This window comes from Ambystoma mexicanum, chromosome 8 (genome assembly GCF_040938575.1).
Source record: "Ambystoma mexicanum isolate Mex_15411 chromosome 8, UKY_AmexF1_1, whole genome shotgun sequence".
Taxonomy (NCBI): Eukaryota; Metazoa; Chordata; class Amphibia; order Caudata; family Ambystomatidae; genus Ambystoma; species Ambystoma mexicanum.
Genome location: NC_090929.1, coordinates 719,115,710 through 719,132,069, shown reverse-complemented (window position 1 = coordinate 719,132,069; position 16,360 = coordinate 719,115,710). Strand labels below are relative to the sequence as shown.

Sequence of the window (16,360 nt, the reverse complement as noted above, 5' to 3'; positions counted from 1 at the left end):
AAGATGAATCTTGATGGACGCGTGTGCCAGACCAGCTTTGGCCAGCGTCAGCAGGTACGGCAGTACTTGGGGAGCCGTAATCCGTAGAGGGTTAATCTTCTGTGCGTGGCACCAGACAGAGAACCTCTTCCATTTGTGTCCGTAGCATTTAAGAGTCGAGGACGCCCTGGCCTTTGCAAGAACCTCTCTGCAATCGGCCGGTATGTCGTATCCTCCAAACTCTAGCGCTGCAGGAGCCAGGCCTGCAAGTTCAGCGACTTCGGGTCGTGGTGGAGGATGGCGCCTCCTTCCCTGGAGAGTAGATCCGCGTCCGCCGGCAGCTTGATCGGCGGGGACGCTGACAAGTCCAGAAGGTCCGGGAACCATATCTGCCTCGGCCACGCAGGTGCGACGAGGATCATCCTGCACCGTGACCTCTTGAGCTGGTTGACGAGCCGGATTAGCAGAGGCAAGGGAGGGAACGCGTAGAGGAACAGGCCCTCCCAGGGGAACGAGAAAGCATCGCCCATGCTCCTCGTCTGGGGAAACCTGCTGGCGAACCTCCGGCACTTGGTGTTCGTCGCCGTCGCGAACAGGTCGATCTGGGGTGTGCCCCACCGTCGGAAGAGGCGATCCACCAGATCCTGCCGTAGTTCCCACTCGTGGCACGAGCGCAGCTCCCTGCTGAGTGAGTCGGCGATGGTGTTTTTTATCCCTGCCAGATGAAACGGCACCAGAAAAATCCCTTGGGCGACGGCCCAATGCCACAGGTCCTGCGCCTCCTTGGACAGCGCTGGGGACCTGGTTCCGCCCTGTTTCCTGATGTAAAACATGGTGGTGGTGTTGTCGGTGAAGATCCTCACCACCTTGCCCTTGAGGGACGGAAGGAAGGACCTGAGGGCCCAAAACACTGCACGGAGCTCCAGGACGTTGATATGTAGGGACTTCTCCGTCGGGAGCCAGAGTCCCCTTGCGTGCAGATTTTCGGTGTGCGCTCCCCACCCTTCCAGGGAGGCATCCGTGGTCACAGTCTCCTGGTGGGCTGGGGTCTGGAAGTCCATGCCCGCCGTCAGATGCGCGTGGGTGCCCCACCACCGTATCGCTCGTCGGAAACTCTCGTCGAGCTTGATCCTTTCCTCGAAGCTGCCCGTCGTCTGGATCCAGCGCGCATCCAGGAATTCTTGCAACGGGCGCATCCGGAGCCTGCACATGGGAATGAGGTAGATGCAGGAAGACATCATCCCGAGGAGGGACTTGATGGACCTCACTTTGGCCGCGTCGGCCACCAACATCCGTTGCACCTTGCCCAAGATGGTCCTGGTCCTCTCCTCCGACGGGGAGGCCAGAAGGGACACTGTGTCGAGCCTCGCTCCCAGAAACAGTGCGACTTGCGCGGGCACCAGGTGGGATTTGGCGTAGTTCACGGAGAATCCCAGGTCCGTGAGGAGTTGGACGGTCCTTGCCGTGTGGACCACGGCGAGCTCCCTCGTCTTGGCGCGGATGAGCCAGTCGTCCAGGTAGGGGTAGATGTGAATCCCCTCGCGGCGCAGCTGCGCCGCCACCGGTGCGAGGCACTTGGTGAATACCCTGGGTGCCGACCGTAGTCCGAAGGGAAGGGCTTTGAACTGGTAATGACGCCCTTGGACCACGAATCTGAGGAATTTTCGGTGCCCCTTTAGGATGGGAATGTGGAAGTAGGCATCCTCCAAATCCAACGACGATAGGAAGTCTCCTTCCTCCAGCTGACCCAGGACGTGCTGGAGGGTGACCATCCGGAACTTCTGCGCCTTGATGAACTTGTTCAGACGTCGCAGGTCTAGGATGGGGCGCCATCCTCCCGTCTTCTTCTTCACGAGGAAGTATCGCGAGTAGACTCCGGAGCCCCGAAGCCTCTTTGGGACGAGTTCGATGGCGCCCTTTCTGAGCATCGCCTTTACCTCCAGGAGAAGTTGAGGGACGTGAAGTTCTTTCCTGGCCACGGGGGGGACGCGCGGGCACCTTCTTTGAAACTCGAGCGCGTGGCCCCGGGCCAGGGCGTCCAGCACCCAACGGTCGGTGGAGATGGACTCCCACACGCTGACGAAGCCCGCCAGCCGGCCTCCCACCGGGGTGCTTCGGTGGGGGCCCGACCCCACGGCCGGTTCAATCCTGCTTGGACGCGGCCTTGCCGCCTTGACCTCCTTGGCGACGACGGCGGGGTCCGCTAGACTTGCCTCGTCCTCTGTAGGCCTCTTGCGACGACGAGCGGGCCGCTTGACGGTAGGAAGCGAAACCGCCGCCGGAACCTTTGGAGGCGCCCTTGCCTCCGCCGCTCCGAAAGGGCGTTCGTCGTTGCTGCAGGACTCCAAGGGCCCGGGCCGTCTCAGTATCCGCCTTGATGGCCTGAAGGGAATCGTCCACTGTCTTCCCAAACAGGTTGTTCCCGTCGAAGGGCATGTCCAGGACTCTGGTCTGGACGTCCTGCCGAAAGTCCGTAGCTTTGAGCCATCCACGACGTCAAAGGCAAACGCCGTTGCCCAGCTGGCGGAACCCAGTGTCGGCGATGTCCGTCGCCACCGTGATGGCGTGGTCCGACGCCACCTCACCTTCCTGCAGGATCTCAAGGGCCTCCGCCCTCTTGTCGTCCGGCAGAAAATCCAGCAGGGGAGCTATCTTGTACCAGAGCTCCCTGTCGTAGCGGGCCACGATAGCCAAGGCGTTGGCCGCTTTAATCGTCGTCGCTGCCGACGAGATGACTCTGCGTCCCATAGCATCCAATTTCTTTCCCTCGCCGTCCGGCGGGGAAGTCGATGTGGAGGCCGCACCCCCCCCCGCTTTCTTCCTGGCTGCCGCGGAGACGACGGAGTCCGGGGTAGGCTGCGCCCGGAGGCATAGGGGGGCCGTGTCCGGGACCCGGTACTTTTTCTCGTACCGGTCTCTTCTAGCTGGCGTCGTGGAAGGGTTCTTGAGGAGGGAAAGGCCCTCATCCCAAATGTCGTCCAACAGAGGCACTGCGAGGACCGTCTTCCTCTTGGCCTCGCGCCGCTGATAAAGGAAGCCTTCCTTTTTCTTCTCCTCAGGGCAGAGTTGGAAAAGCTCGGAAGCCCTGGAGATCATGGAGTGGAAAGATCCGATCTCGTCGGGCGGAGAAGCCCTGGTGGGAGGCGACGACGGAAAATCCTCGTCGTATGCCTCGTCGTCCGTACCCGTCGCTGCCGTGTCAGTCCCCGTATCATCCCCTCGGGTGGACGGGGAGGAGGGCTGGACGGGGCGCGACGGTTGAAAAGGAGGTGGTGGATGGATCCTTCTTTTCTTGGTAGGGGGAACACCAGAAGGTCCCGGTTCTGGATCCCCCGACGGGAGAGGTTCCTCCGTCGGTAACGGTAGCCTCGTCCTTATCTCGGAGCATAAGGACTGTATGGCCAACAAAATGGCCGCCGAGTTGTCTTGCGGCGCTGGCAGAGGGGAATCCGACGGGCGAGCAGGGGCCCCGTCGGTATCCTCGTCGTCACCTGCGTCGGGGTCCATTCCGACGGGCTGGCCTTCTTCCACGCCTAGGCCGTGGCTTAAGACCTCGATCAGCTCCTCTTCTGAGGTTGAGGCCGAATCTACGACGACGCCCTGCCCCCCCTTCTTCTTCCCCACGGAGGGTTTCACGGGGGTCCTATCGATGGGCACAAAGGAAGACTCCCTCCGAGGAGGCAGGGAGATTCTGGGCCCTGAGGTCGCCACCACTGGTGCAGCCACCACAGGCTGAGCCAGGGCCGCCGCGACCGTTTCGATAGAGGGCTTGGTCGGATGGATCAAGGCCTTCACCACCTTAGGTGCGCTCACCGCCTTATCCTTGAGGGAGGGGGCACTGCCACGCTCCTCCTCTGCCTTAGAGCTCGACCGGGGCCTCTCAGGAGCTTCGCCGGGTGCTCGGCCTTCCTCTTACCCGACCCAGAGCGTTGGCTCGTGGTTGATGGTGCCGGGGAGGGTGCGCCCTGCCTGGCGCCCGTAGAGCCCGACCGTTCGGCGCTCCCGGTGCCAGCGGACTCGCGGTGCTTGGCCTTATGTTGGGCCCCCGTCGCCGGGGCGCCCTCAAAGGTCTTAGAAGACCGCTCGGATTTCTTCTTCTTCTCGCCAGACGGGCTCTTACCCTCCAGCCAGTTGGCGAGACGTTGATGGCGGTCCTTCATGGTCCGTTCCGACACGTTGCCGCAAAACGCACAGTCCTTCTCCACGTGCGTCTTGTCCTCATGAAGGCAGTAAAGGCAGAAAGAGTGTTCGTCCTCCTTGAAGACGTTCTGCAGCTGGCATCCAGGGCAGACCCTGAACAGCTTTCCGGGCGTCGAGCTTCCCTTCTCCTGGGCCATCTCCGAGACCGGGCCTGAGAAGCTTCTGGAGTCCTCCGAAGTGTAGCTCGACGAAATCTTCACCCTTGAGGGGCACAGATGAATCCGACACGGGTCCCCGTTGATCGGATGTAGGATCGGTGGAGCTTGAGGCTCTTTTGACCGAAAGAATCGAAGTTTTTTGTGAAAAAGCGCGAAAAAAAGCACTAACGCTCGAGAGCAATAGCACGAGGATCCCAACACATGAACGTGCGGTAAAAATCTGAAGATGGCTGCCAGAGGCGGTGCTTAGGTAGAGGGCAGTCATTGGCTGTGGTCAGTATGACGCAGAGACCAGTGATTGGTTATTACTGCGAAAGACAGATCAGAAACGAAACTGATACTGGTTTTTTCTTTACCGAGGATTCCCAGCCTGACGACGGGGAATATTCATGAGCATGTGAATCCATGCCAGACCCCATGCTGGAGAATTGTAGGGTATGCAGCATTTGTTGTTGATGTGGCTGCTTGAACTACCAGGCTTTGAGGAGATGGATGCTTACTCAAGTACTCTGGATCAGAATTACAGGGTCTATATTTTGCCACATATTTTTAATTTACTGCAGGAATGGATTCAGGTTTTTCCCAAGCAGCATTTACTCTCCTTTGCAGGGAAATATGAAAGGGAAGTATGGGGTCTGGTTGAGGTCCTCCTGATAGGGGTGAGTTTCTACTCCATCCCATAAATTCTTTAACTTTATTCATATGTTTTCTATAACCCAAATCAGCATGCTCTGCTGGATCGGGTTTTTCAAACTCATATTCAGGGGGATGTATGTAGTTCACTTGCAGATTGTAAACATTCATAAAGATCTTGCGTTTTTGATTGAGGATTAATTAATTACTCAGGGATTTCTCTTGTAGCATATTTTACCCCTGTCGATGAAACTTCAGGTTCATCTTCTTCATCCTCCTCATTTCCTGAAGACATTTCTCCATATATGGATGGCCGTTTGGAAAAAATCATGCCTGCTTTCTGGGTGAAATACTTTCTCAGGTATAGGTTTTAATATTGGTGTTGATTTCACAACTGTAATTGGTGTCTTCGTCGACAGAAGCATCAATGGCGTCGATGTTGTGGCTATTACCTTCAATGTTGTCGAGGTATTCTTTGATGATTTCGAAGGCGCTATGAATGTCGTCGAAGGAGTCTTCGAGGTCGTCGATAGTGTACTCGACGCAACTTTTTTCGGTTGGGTCGACCACCCCATATACTCGACAGCCTTCGATGGAGGTTTCAAAGATGTTTTCGTCGAGGCTTTCGATGACGTATCGAAGTCTAAGGTCCTTTTCTTAAGGTCTGCCTCCTGTTTATGCACTGGAAGGCTTTTCTTTTTAGGTGTTTGGGAAGAATCCCTAGAAGACCCTCTCGACAATTTGTCGGATTTGCTAGTCTTAGACCTTCCCCTGTCACTTTTTTTGTGCGTAGAGGCATGGTCTTCATCAGACATTTTTGAGGGGGTCTGGGCCGCATTCTCAAAAATGATCATCGATGCTCTAAATGCTTCCCACTTTTTACTTTGTTGGACACGTAATACCTGCCTCCGCTGTAGTTGAGGAAGAGGAAGAGGGAGACCGGTGTCGTCTTTTCTTCGCTTTTTTGGACGAAGAAGGACTTTCTCGATGTACTCCTCGATCTGGATTTTTTATGGCGTTTCGCGAAGACTCAGCCGAGTCTTTCTTCCCTCTCGAAGAAAACTTTGAGGATCCTCCCCCACCGCCTGTTTACCGCTTCTTTCTTACAAGGCCTTATGGGTCATTGACTGACGAGAATCGCAGTCGCCAATTCGATGGTCGGAACTGAGGCACCAGAGGCAATTACGATGAGGGTCGGTCAGTGATATTTTTCTCCTGCACCTTTGGCATTTCTTAAAACCTGTTTTCGGTGTGGACAGGTTCGAAGAAGACGACAAAATTAGTTATAACTGAAGCACCATTTATCTCGATCCGAAGCGGAGCTAACGGAAAAATGGAACTGAGGCCAAACGGGCACGCTCGAGGCTTTCATTTAACAGAGGACGTCGGTGCCCGACGGATGCCGCCGAGGGACATCGACGCCGTCGCCTCGAGTGGAGCTCCCTCTGCTGGAGAGAGGAAACCTTTTCCAAAGCGGAACTGAAGGTAAGGATATATATCTAAGATGAGGAATATGTGGGAGGACACAATCCATTCGAAGTGGTCTTATTGGGAAAACATACCAGACGTTTGTCAGGCGATAAATCAGATGATGAGTAATAATGGCGTAATTCCTTAGACTTCTGTGATGAAGAGAAAGAAAGACTGGAATCGCCCCTGGATCTTAACTGTTTGGAATGTTGAGATCGTTTCTTGGGCTTTTCTGGGGACTTGCCTCCAGTGGAGCTTCTACTTTCAGAAGATTTTCTCTTAGAAGGGGGGGGAAGACGAGACTTGGAAACTGACAGACCTAGAGTGAGCTTCGATCTTCTCTCCTTCAAGGCTTTACTGGGCATCTATTGGCAGGAGCCACACCCAATGACTATTCTTCGCTGAGGCACCATCCTGTGCGGACCAGTGATCGACATCTTTGAATCACAGACTGCACATCTTTTGAAGCCCATCTTCGGCATAGACATCGTGAAGATTCTTCAAAAAGGATAAAGACGTTAGTCAAGAAATTTACTGTTCCGAGAGCGTGCTGTGCAAGCAGACAAACGGACTGAGGCAAGGGGCACTGTTTGTGCTATTTATACTATTATTAACATCACTTCCGGACACGGGAATGGTAATCGTTGAGATATTGACTCAATGCCTCACAGCACCCTTTGCTGATAAAACATTTCAGAGATGTTGAAGCAGGATATGGATATATCCAAGATTCAAGAACATCTATCGGGATTTCTTGATTGAAGTGCTGAGGGCTCTACATTGTGGAACCAGTTTTGTGGGAAGCATGTTTTCTATAAGGTGGACAACAGTGCATCTTCAACTTATGGACGTAGTTATAAGTAGGAATGCAAACATTATGGGAGCACACATTGGTCTTCATGAATATATACTGTTGTGTTCTGTGACATTTTTAACCTCTGATACCTGAAATATATTGCAAGCATTAGTAGTCTTTCTTCCGGTTATGAAATAAAATGGGCAAAGTAAACTTTAACAGCAATATTGATGGTGGTCAACAAGCCAGGCTTTGTTAATTAACATGTTTAGTCGGAAACGTGATCTAAGCTTTCTGGATATTCACATTTCAAAAGACACAAACAACACTAGTGCTAAATCTGGAAAATGAGAACCCTAGTTGGGAAGGGACATTATATGATGCTTGGATTGTCAATGTCAGGGCAATGGTTAAAATAAATCTGGTCAAAAGGAATTTCCTTCCCAGAATATTAATCAAACTGTGCATACCTACCTAAGTGTGTCTATACTACGAACTGGGAAAAATATAAAAGACTATCTGGCTATGGAATAATAAAGCTGCTATAGTGAACTCCAAGCGCAAGATTCAGAATGAAGCAGGAGCAATAGAAGAGAAGTGTTCGCGTATTCGGGTTTTAAGATTCCTTATCGTGCTTCCAATGTAGAGCTTATGTGCAGAGAAGTGTATAGACCACATATTACAATATTTGGTTATGAATTGGACTGGTAAGTGTTGTGATTCCATTTTTCTTGCCATTCTCGGTAATAGAGTATCTTTTCGGGACATAACCAAATATTGCAATCATCACTATAGGATCAGAAAAATTCTTAACAGGCATATTTTATTGTTGGACAAAGACTTATCTAAATAGTTGGATGTTCAACCAAGAATCATCTTTAAAAAAGCACAGACACTCAAAAACATGTTGAGTCCATCCCTTCTAAGAACACCAGTAACAAAAAGTAATTTGAATTGGCGCAATCCAAGAATTAAGGGTTTCTTTAAATGTGGTACCTGTGTCATGTGTCGGTACGCATACAAGGACTGTACTGAATTTCAGGATTCATTGGGTAGTAAATGGGATATTAAAGAGCTTCTCAAATGTAAGACCCAATATGTGGTCTACGCACTTATCTGCACATGCAATAAGCTCTATATTGACAGCACGATAAGGAATCTTAAAACCAGAATACGCAAACACTTCTTGACTAGCAATAGAAGAGATCAAAGGGTGCCCCTAGCGGTGCATTGGCAACGAGGACATCAATTACATAATACAAACTTGTTATGGTTTATTGGATTGAAGAAAATACAGTGGAATGTCGGAGGTGGCAACATTGAGCGTACATTAATACAAAAGGAAGCAAAATTAATTTGTCACTTCATGGCCACAGATGTGGGCCTAAATTTCGACCACGAGAAGGGAGCTTTTCTTTAAATTATGTGGTCATTTAGTTAAAATAATTATGGAAAGTCAGTATATAAGCTATCATCTTTGTATGAAAGCTATTATGTACAAATGTCCCTTTTTACTATTTTATAACATTATAGTCACTATTTGTTCAATTGCAAGATACCTAAAGTACCTGTTAATGTGATGTTTGCGAACGTGTTGGATGCCAGACACACACAATGAGGACTTAATAGTTTTGAATATCTGAATTAAAAACAGGGTTTTTTTTCGAATTTAGGATCGGAGAGATCACAAACTAGGGCTGACGGTAGATATGCAACCAAAGGGACGGAGTCCAAAAAAAGATAGACACTAGATCACGAATCTGTAAGAAGACAGTGATTGGAAATAGCAGATTACAGCTTATATCCATGTGCTTCAACATTGCATCCATTGCCAATATGACGTGAATAATTCCACTCCTAGTAATATATTTTATTAAACCAAGTTCATAACAAACTTGTTAAGAGTGGGCAGGTAGAACACAAGTTCATATTCACGAAAATATTTTAGGTTAATTTCCGGACTCGAATTCCGGGATTTACTAATACATTAGTTGGGACCGAATCCTGGCCAAAATTAATGTTCTTTAATACACGCATCATTAAGCAAACTTGCGCTTTTATTTTCTGCATGTGTCTTAGCAACGAACAGCCACTTAAAACACTAACTATTGGGCAGGGTAAGCCTACCAGCGGGCAACCAATCAGGTGAGAAAGCATTTCACATAAAGACGGAAGCAATGGCGCCCGCAAGAGTCAGTACAAGACTTGAACAGAACTCCTATACAGAGGTAAGCGTTACGATATGGTGCGCTCATTTGGCAGTTAACTGGTACTTATTGAGAGGGTGAAAACGCTAATTACAAATGGTGATATGACGCTGTGAACACTTACTGGTTCGGCATGACAAACGCGTTATTTTGTTAGTGGCCTTCGGGGAATGGCATTATACGAGTGTGACCCGCATGTACACAACATAGGACCTCCTAAAATAATAGTTTGATACAGATTTTTCAAATTGTTCGTTTTGCGATACACATGTTATGACATAGATTTTGCAATCGAGAACGTGGTGCTAGTGAACGTACCATTTAGAGTGAGTGGCACGCTGCAAAAGAACATAACGTAGGACGTTATTACTTTACAGCTAGAAATAGTTACTCTAGTCAGTTTATTTTGCATTACGCTCCTGTTGCGTAATCTATCATATAACGGAAATTGCATTGTTAACATGAGAAGGACAAACACTTTGCAAAGGAACACACACAGGCTGAACAGTAAGGTTTTAATGCATATTAGTAATACCTCACAGGTCTAAAAGTAGGCAATGAGTGCATTAAATACGAGTATGACAATGTGGGTTAGCTTTATATCTCTTATTAGGTATTAACAATAAGAAGTAAATGAGTTTGGGGTTTACTAAGCGCACAATCAAATACAGCATTGAATGGCATTTCTTTCTCTGCAAGGACTATAGGCACAGGATTTAAACCCATTTATTGGAATCAGCCAAAATCTAAGAAGAGAGGTGGCTTTACTTACCAATTAGGCAAGTCAAATGTCCTATCTCTTGAAATTGGCAAGAATGATATTAAAACATATAAATGGAAACAAATATTCTATAAACAATGAGAATGGATACGTGTGGGACATTAACCTTTCAGATGAAATAATAGCCCATAAGCACATCAATAATTGATATACATATTAGCCGTGATGAATTCATGCAATGACACTATGGAATGCAGATTCTAATGAGGTTCTTTATCTTTGTTTTTTTGTATTTTCTCTTTGCACTTCATTGTATTTTGTGTTTTTTATTTTGTTTATTAATTTCTGTCTTGCCTAACTTATCCTATCCTTGCCCCCCACCCTTCAAATCTGTCTCTATCAAAATATATTACCATGTATTGTTGACAAATATTTTGTCTGCCGTTTATGTAAACGGTATGCATCACTTGACTATGTGCTGCATTTGTCTATTTTGGTCTTTAGATTTATGATTCATATTGTTGACAATTGTCAGGATTATTTTACCATGACTATCAAGTATTTGTCCAGCTTTGAAGGCGGCCATGGCCCGAAACACGCATCGGTACTAGTTACTTATGAATACATTGTTTCAACTGGTGCAAATTGTTTGGTGGCATCAAATTTCTTCTTCACTCAAGAGGGCGTGGGAGAACTCTTTTCCCGTACACAGTGTGACAGTGGATCACAGGACTACTATTACCTTCATTGTAATTACTAGGCATCTGGTGTGCTAGTATCCTCTTAAACCAGCCCACAACCAAACTAGTTTTATATGTAAGGAACCCAAATTTAAAAAAGACGCCAGCACAGTTCTTGTCGAAAAGTGTGGTAATTTGAACATTTTGGTTTTGAGTGGAAGAAGGAGTGCCATAGCGCGCATTGAGTCCTGTAGCTGGTGGGTGGAGACCCATAGCAGGTGGGTAGAGTGCCGTAGAGAGCGGGGGACTGCCGAAGCGAGCAGGGGAGTGCCGTAGTACGAGAAGCAGTGTAGTTGTGGCAGGAGGAGGATAGGAGTAGGAGTACAGAAGTAACCGTGGGAGTTATGGTAGTATCAAAGGGTGGAGGCAAGAGCTATAAGGAGTGGAATGCTGGAGGGATAAAGGAAATGGTGGGTTGAGGACAGTGACTGTAAGAGTTTAAAGTGTGTGCATCAGCCCAACTGAGCAGTGCAGCCACATCTTAACTCCCTTAGAACACTAACTACCCAATAGGCCAGGGGGAGCTTACAAGTCTCCGAGCGTAAAGAGCCATGGGGTCTTAGAATGTCACCAGTAGTTTAAAACTGCAGTAGATAGTAGGGGTTACGGATCAGTAGCACTAACCTGCGATATCAGACGCCTGGGTTAGGAAGGTGATGGAAACTAAAACAACAAAGCGACAGACAGCCATAGGTTCAACAAAGCTCAATAAAACCCTTGAGACTGAGCTCCTCTCAATAGCCCTTGACTCAATCAGGTACTGTAGACCATCATACAAATAAATGTGTTGTAAACTTAACATTCAACCATACCTCCTGCTGGCGCAACATCCTGGGAGAATCTATCACCCGACATGTGAAGCAGCTTCACTTGCCTAAATGGTCTGAAATGAACACCAATTTAGTGCATCAAATACAATAATATTAGCACCTTGCAATCACTTCTGGGAGTATACAGGCTTCCAGACTTAGATTCAAAGCTTGCTAACTGTTGACTATTAGGGGCTACATTGCTTAAATGTTGACCTTGCTGTTGGAGAACCTGCTATAAACCACACAATGACTGTGGCTACCTGGAAAAAGTTCCTCAATCAAGATAGGCCCATAGGTGAAACATTATACACACCATACATGACAAGAAGTCTTAACTACATATGATCCAGGTGGATAAATACTGGAAATGCGACTCCCCAAAAGCTAATCTGATGCCCATGCTGATGGATTAAAAGATGGTCTTGGAAAGGCAGAAAGAAGATGGACAAACATTTTGAGGTTTAAAATTAAACTCACCGAAAGAACGATCGTTTTAAACAGCTCCACTTTTATGAAAGGATTACCAATACACCAGAGAAAGCGGATCATTCAAGGAAGTCATGGAGTGAAAACAGTTCTACTGAAAAACTAGAAATTGACAGTCACCCTAAAGATTGAATCATCCTTTGCAGTATCAATCTGAGATCCACTGAATGAGTCACCTTCTGAAAAAAAGAATGCGGGTGAATTCATAAAAATCCGAAGTTTGGTTTTATTTTGGAACTGTATCATTTACAGTTTGTTCGTGTTTGACAGGAAATGTAAGCAAGAACAATGTGTAGCCATGCACCTTTACAAATGGTATTGTATAGAAGATACTGCCTTTGTCTTGAATGTTGTGGTCAGATGCCTTGCATGTTGCTAGGTCAACCGTGTTCCACTTTTTCAAATATTCATTTTCATTGGGATTTACACTGAACTATATCAATGTGAAGTTTTGATACTGTTGCTGTTAAACACATTTTTGAAAAAGCCTGATGAAACAAACTTGTCGATGAGCCTAAAGTACACACTGTCAGCGAGTGCACTGAGGGGACGTAGGTCATGCAGTACCAGTCACACGGGGAGCTTCCTGAACTTTATGATAAAGCCTTTCAATAAAAGTTTATATTACGTTAACTATTTCACACAGGACCCATTACATTACATTTAGGTGCTGTGAGTGTATGCCAGTTTAACTTTTACGCTCCTTTGCAAGTTGCATTTATTGAACTGCAGAGTTGGCTTTTATGTAGGTGATAAAGTGTGCTTAATTTACATGAGTCCTGGCTCTGGCTCTAGTCCATCCTGCTAGTCTACCATATCTCAGGCCAATCTGCAAGAAGCAGTGAAGCACCTATTCCAATGCACGCTAAAATGAAGACATCTTTCCAAACCGTCCATCTGTACTCTGAAAACTAGTGCCCAGCTAAGGTAGCCATCAGTACAAGAGAGTGGGGAGTGGTCATGCTAGTTGTTGATACCCACCACACTAGCAAGAAAAGTATTTTGTGCCAGTTTAAAATGTGTCCCACTCTCCATTTATTCTGAAAGGTACATGCTTCATCAGTAAATTGTTTTCCATTTCTCCACTAAATGTCTTAGTACTTTATATTTTTTGTCAAATTCAGTTGACAAGCACCAATTTACATATCTAAATAAAACGGCTGTGCTAAGCCACTAGCCTCTTCTGAAAAATATGCGCATCACTGCTGCTGCTACTCAATGATTCTTTGTAGCCATATTTGCAATAATCTCAACTTTTCAACCATACATATTACTCAATAAATGGAAGTGAACAAAAAGAAACATTAATGGAGTCCCGAGTGACTCAGATGTATATCAATATTGGTGCAGACCTTGGAATGTCCCTTATGAAATTCAGGTTCTCAAAGTTGAGCCAATAGAATCAGAATCAAAGGCCTCCCCAAAGAAGAGAATCACAGAAACTACATACAAGACCAGATGTGGGGAAAAACATCACAGAGATGGGACAACAATTATTTTCTAGCTATAGTTTAAGCGCCAATTAAAATGGATACAACACAATCGTCAACTATTTTGCTACAATCATCTCAAGATGTGGACATGTCAAAAATGTGTTTATAGCTGAAAATGCTCATTTGACTACCATACTTTGAGTAAAACTAGTTTGTTACTTAGATCCTCAAAAACACAACAAAAAAGGGCAGTCACTCAGGACAGTATGACTTATGGTCAACAAAAAAGCAGAAGCCTAACCAAGACACTATTTAGAAAACACGATCAAATAGTTGAGATAGCTGGTGGTAGGGATTGGGGTTCTATAAGGGGAGTTGCTAGGTTCCCAAAACTTCATTACAACCTTTCGGCAATATTGCTTTATTATGCCGGCGTTGTAAGAATATCAAGAGTTGACAAACAGTCTTAGCTGCTGGTCTCCATATTGTTCCTCTGCCTTCTTCTGAGGAGAAACATACATTGCTGAGGTGTCGGCCAAATACATATAGTTAACAGACAAGAGGTGCACACCCCAGGACAGGCTGGACAGTCTGTTTGTCCGGAGTTGGAGTCTTTGGACTTCTTGATTGTTCCTAGATTTAGCATGGAGGTATTCATATCTTGCATTTAGCCTAAATTTTACTAGGTAGCCATATCTCGCATTTAGCCCATCTGTGTTTGTTAGCCATATTTTGCATTTAGCTTAATTGGGTAGGGTAACTTAACTTGTGTTTGGTCCATTTGTGTCAGTCAGCCACAAGGCATAAAATAAGCTGTGCCGCAAAGCAATTTGCTATGCAATTATGTAGGTTTGCTATTCAAATTAACACCTGTGTAGCAAAACTAGCTATTTAAGTTGCCATGTTCAATCAAAGCACAGCTAGCCCTGCATTCCTCTCTTGCCCTCTGTGCTCTCTTCACTCTCTATTCTCTGTTCACTTCAAGTGTTTATGGACACAAAGTGCACCAGTAATGATCTCCTCCACTCTTAAGTGCCAAAGGTCTCTCTGGGAGTGCTTGGCAAAATTGCACTTTTTCAAATAATTGCAATCCAGAAGTAAATCTGGATGATATTTTTAGTGATACTTGTATTAACTATATACGGTCTGGCAAAGACCAGTATGTGTCATGCAATTCAATTCCTAAAAATGTAAGTTGTTACATAATGCATAATTACAGTATTGACATTGTAAAACACTGCATCATCTTCATTTTATATCGTCAATTTTAGGTCAGTATCTAAATCTCAGTGTCAACTATATTTCATATTGTTGCTGTCCTCCCTAATCCTTGCAATAGCAATTGAGCCACCAGCAATTCTATTAAGATCTACACAAACATGGAGCGGCTTCAGATGGGCAGACGACTGGGAGGACAGGGTATCCTTATACGCAGACGACTTGTTAGTATATCTGAAAGACCCACGCAAATCCTGCCCCATAGTGACGCGAGTATTGATAAAGTACGGTGCGTTCAGCGGCCTTCGCGTCAACTGGACTAAATCCATACTATTCCCACTGAAACAAATAGACAACGCTGTGCAAGATGAGTGTCCATACTATGTGGAAAAGGAGAAATTCAGATACCTAGGCATCCAAATCACGAACAACCTAACAGACTATGTGCCCAATAACCTGTACACAATAATGACGAGATTTAAAGAAGACGTCCGGCACTGGATGTCCCTACCACTAACACTACTAGGCAGAGCCGCACTCTTCAAGATGCTGGGGCTTCCCCGCTTCCTCTATATACTTCAAAACGCGCCACTATTTATAGCGCCCAACGAATTCCGTAAAATAGACCAGACGCTCATAAAACTGCTATGGAATGGAGGTCACCCTCGCTTAGCATTAACCACACTACAAAGATCTGTATGGGAAGGCGGAATCGGACTGCCCCGATTGCAAACCTATTACTGGGCTAGTCAGATGGCAATAGTGAACGACAGACTCCACGCGGACATGACATTACCTCACAACAGAGAACCAGATCCTAACCGAAATGAATGATCCGTACTTAGATACCTCTACCGGAAAAAAGACTGATCTGCTACCCCATCCATGTTGTCACACATATCCCTAACATGGACAGAGACCCACAAATACTTAGGCTGGGACAATAAGCTGACCCCAGCTCAACCGTTGTGGGATAACAGACTACTCCCGGAAGTGAATACACTTCCAAAATGGCACTCTTGGACCCAAGCGGGCATCACTAAAACTGGAGACGTAATAAAAGGGAACGAAATAATACCATTTGCAGACCTAATCACCACCTCCGATCTGACGATTAATGAGCAATATCGCTACACACAACTCAAACACGCACTACAGACCCATCTCCCTGAGATGATTGACATGCCTGATTACACCCCTTTAGAACGTAACCTATTCCCGGGTATGATTAAAAACAAAGTCACATCCACCATGTATAGTGCCATAACATCCTTTGCCACCAGAGAACTAGCGAGCCTGAAAGCCAAATGGGTTGGGGACGTAGGTGACATACTCCCAGAGGAATGGGTAACTGCCCTGATGTTCCCCAGAGAAACAGCGATCTCCTCCAGGCTAAGATTGATCCAACTTAAAGTACTGCATGGAATATATTACCCGAGGGTGACACTACTCAAATGGGGTAAGATCTCCTCTTCAACCTGTCTGAGATGCAAACGAGAAGAGGGCT

General features: G+C 46.7%; 1 protein-coding gene across 2 annotated transcripts in view; it reads right to left on the bottom strand.

The window, feature by feature from the left end:
* MCU (mitochondrial calcium uniporter) overlaps positions 1-16,360 on the bottom strand; it is a 1,096,889-nt gene that overhangs the window by 635,673 nt on the left and 444,856 nt on the right. The gene's annotated exons all lie outside the window — the stretch shown is intronic.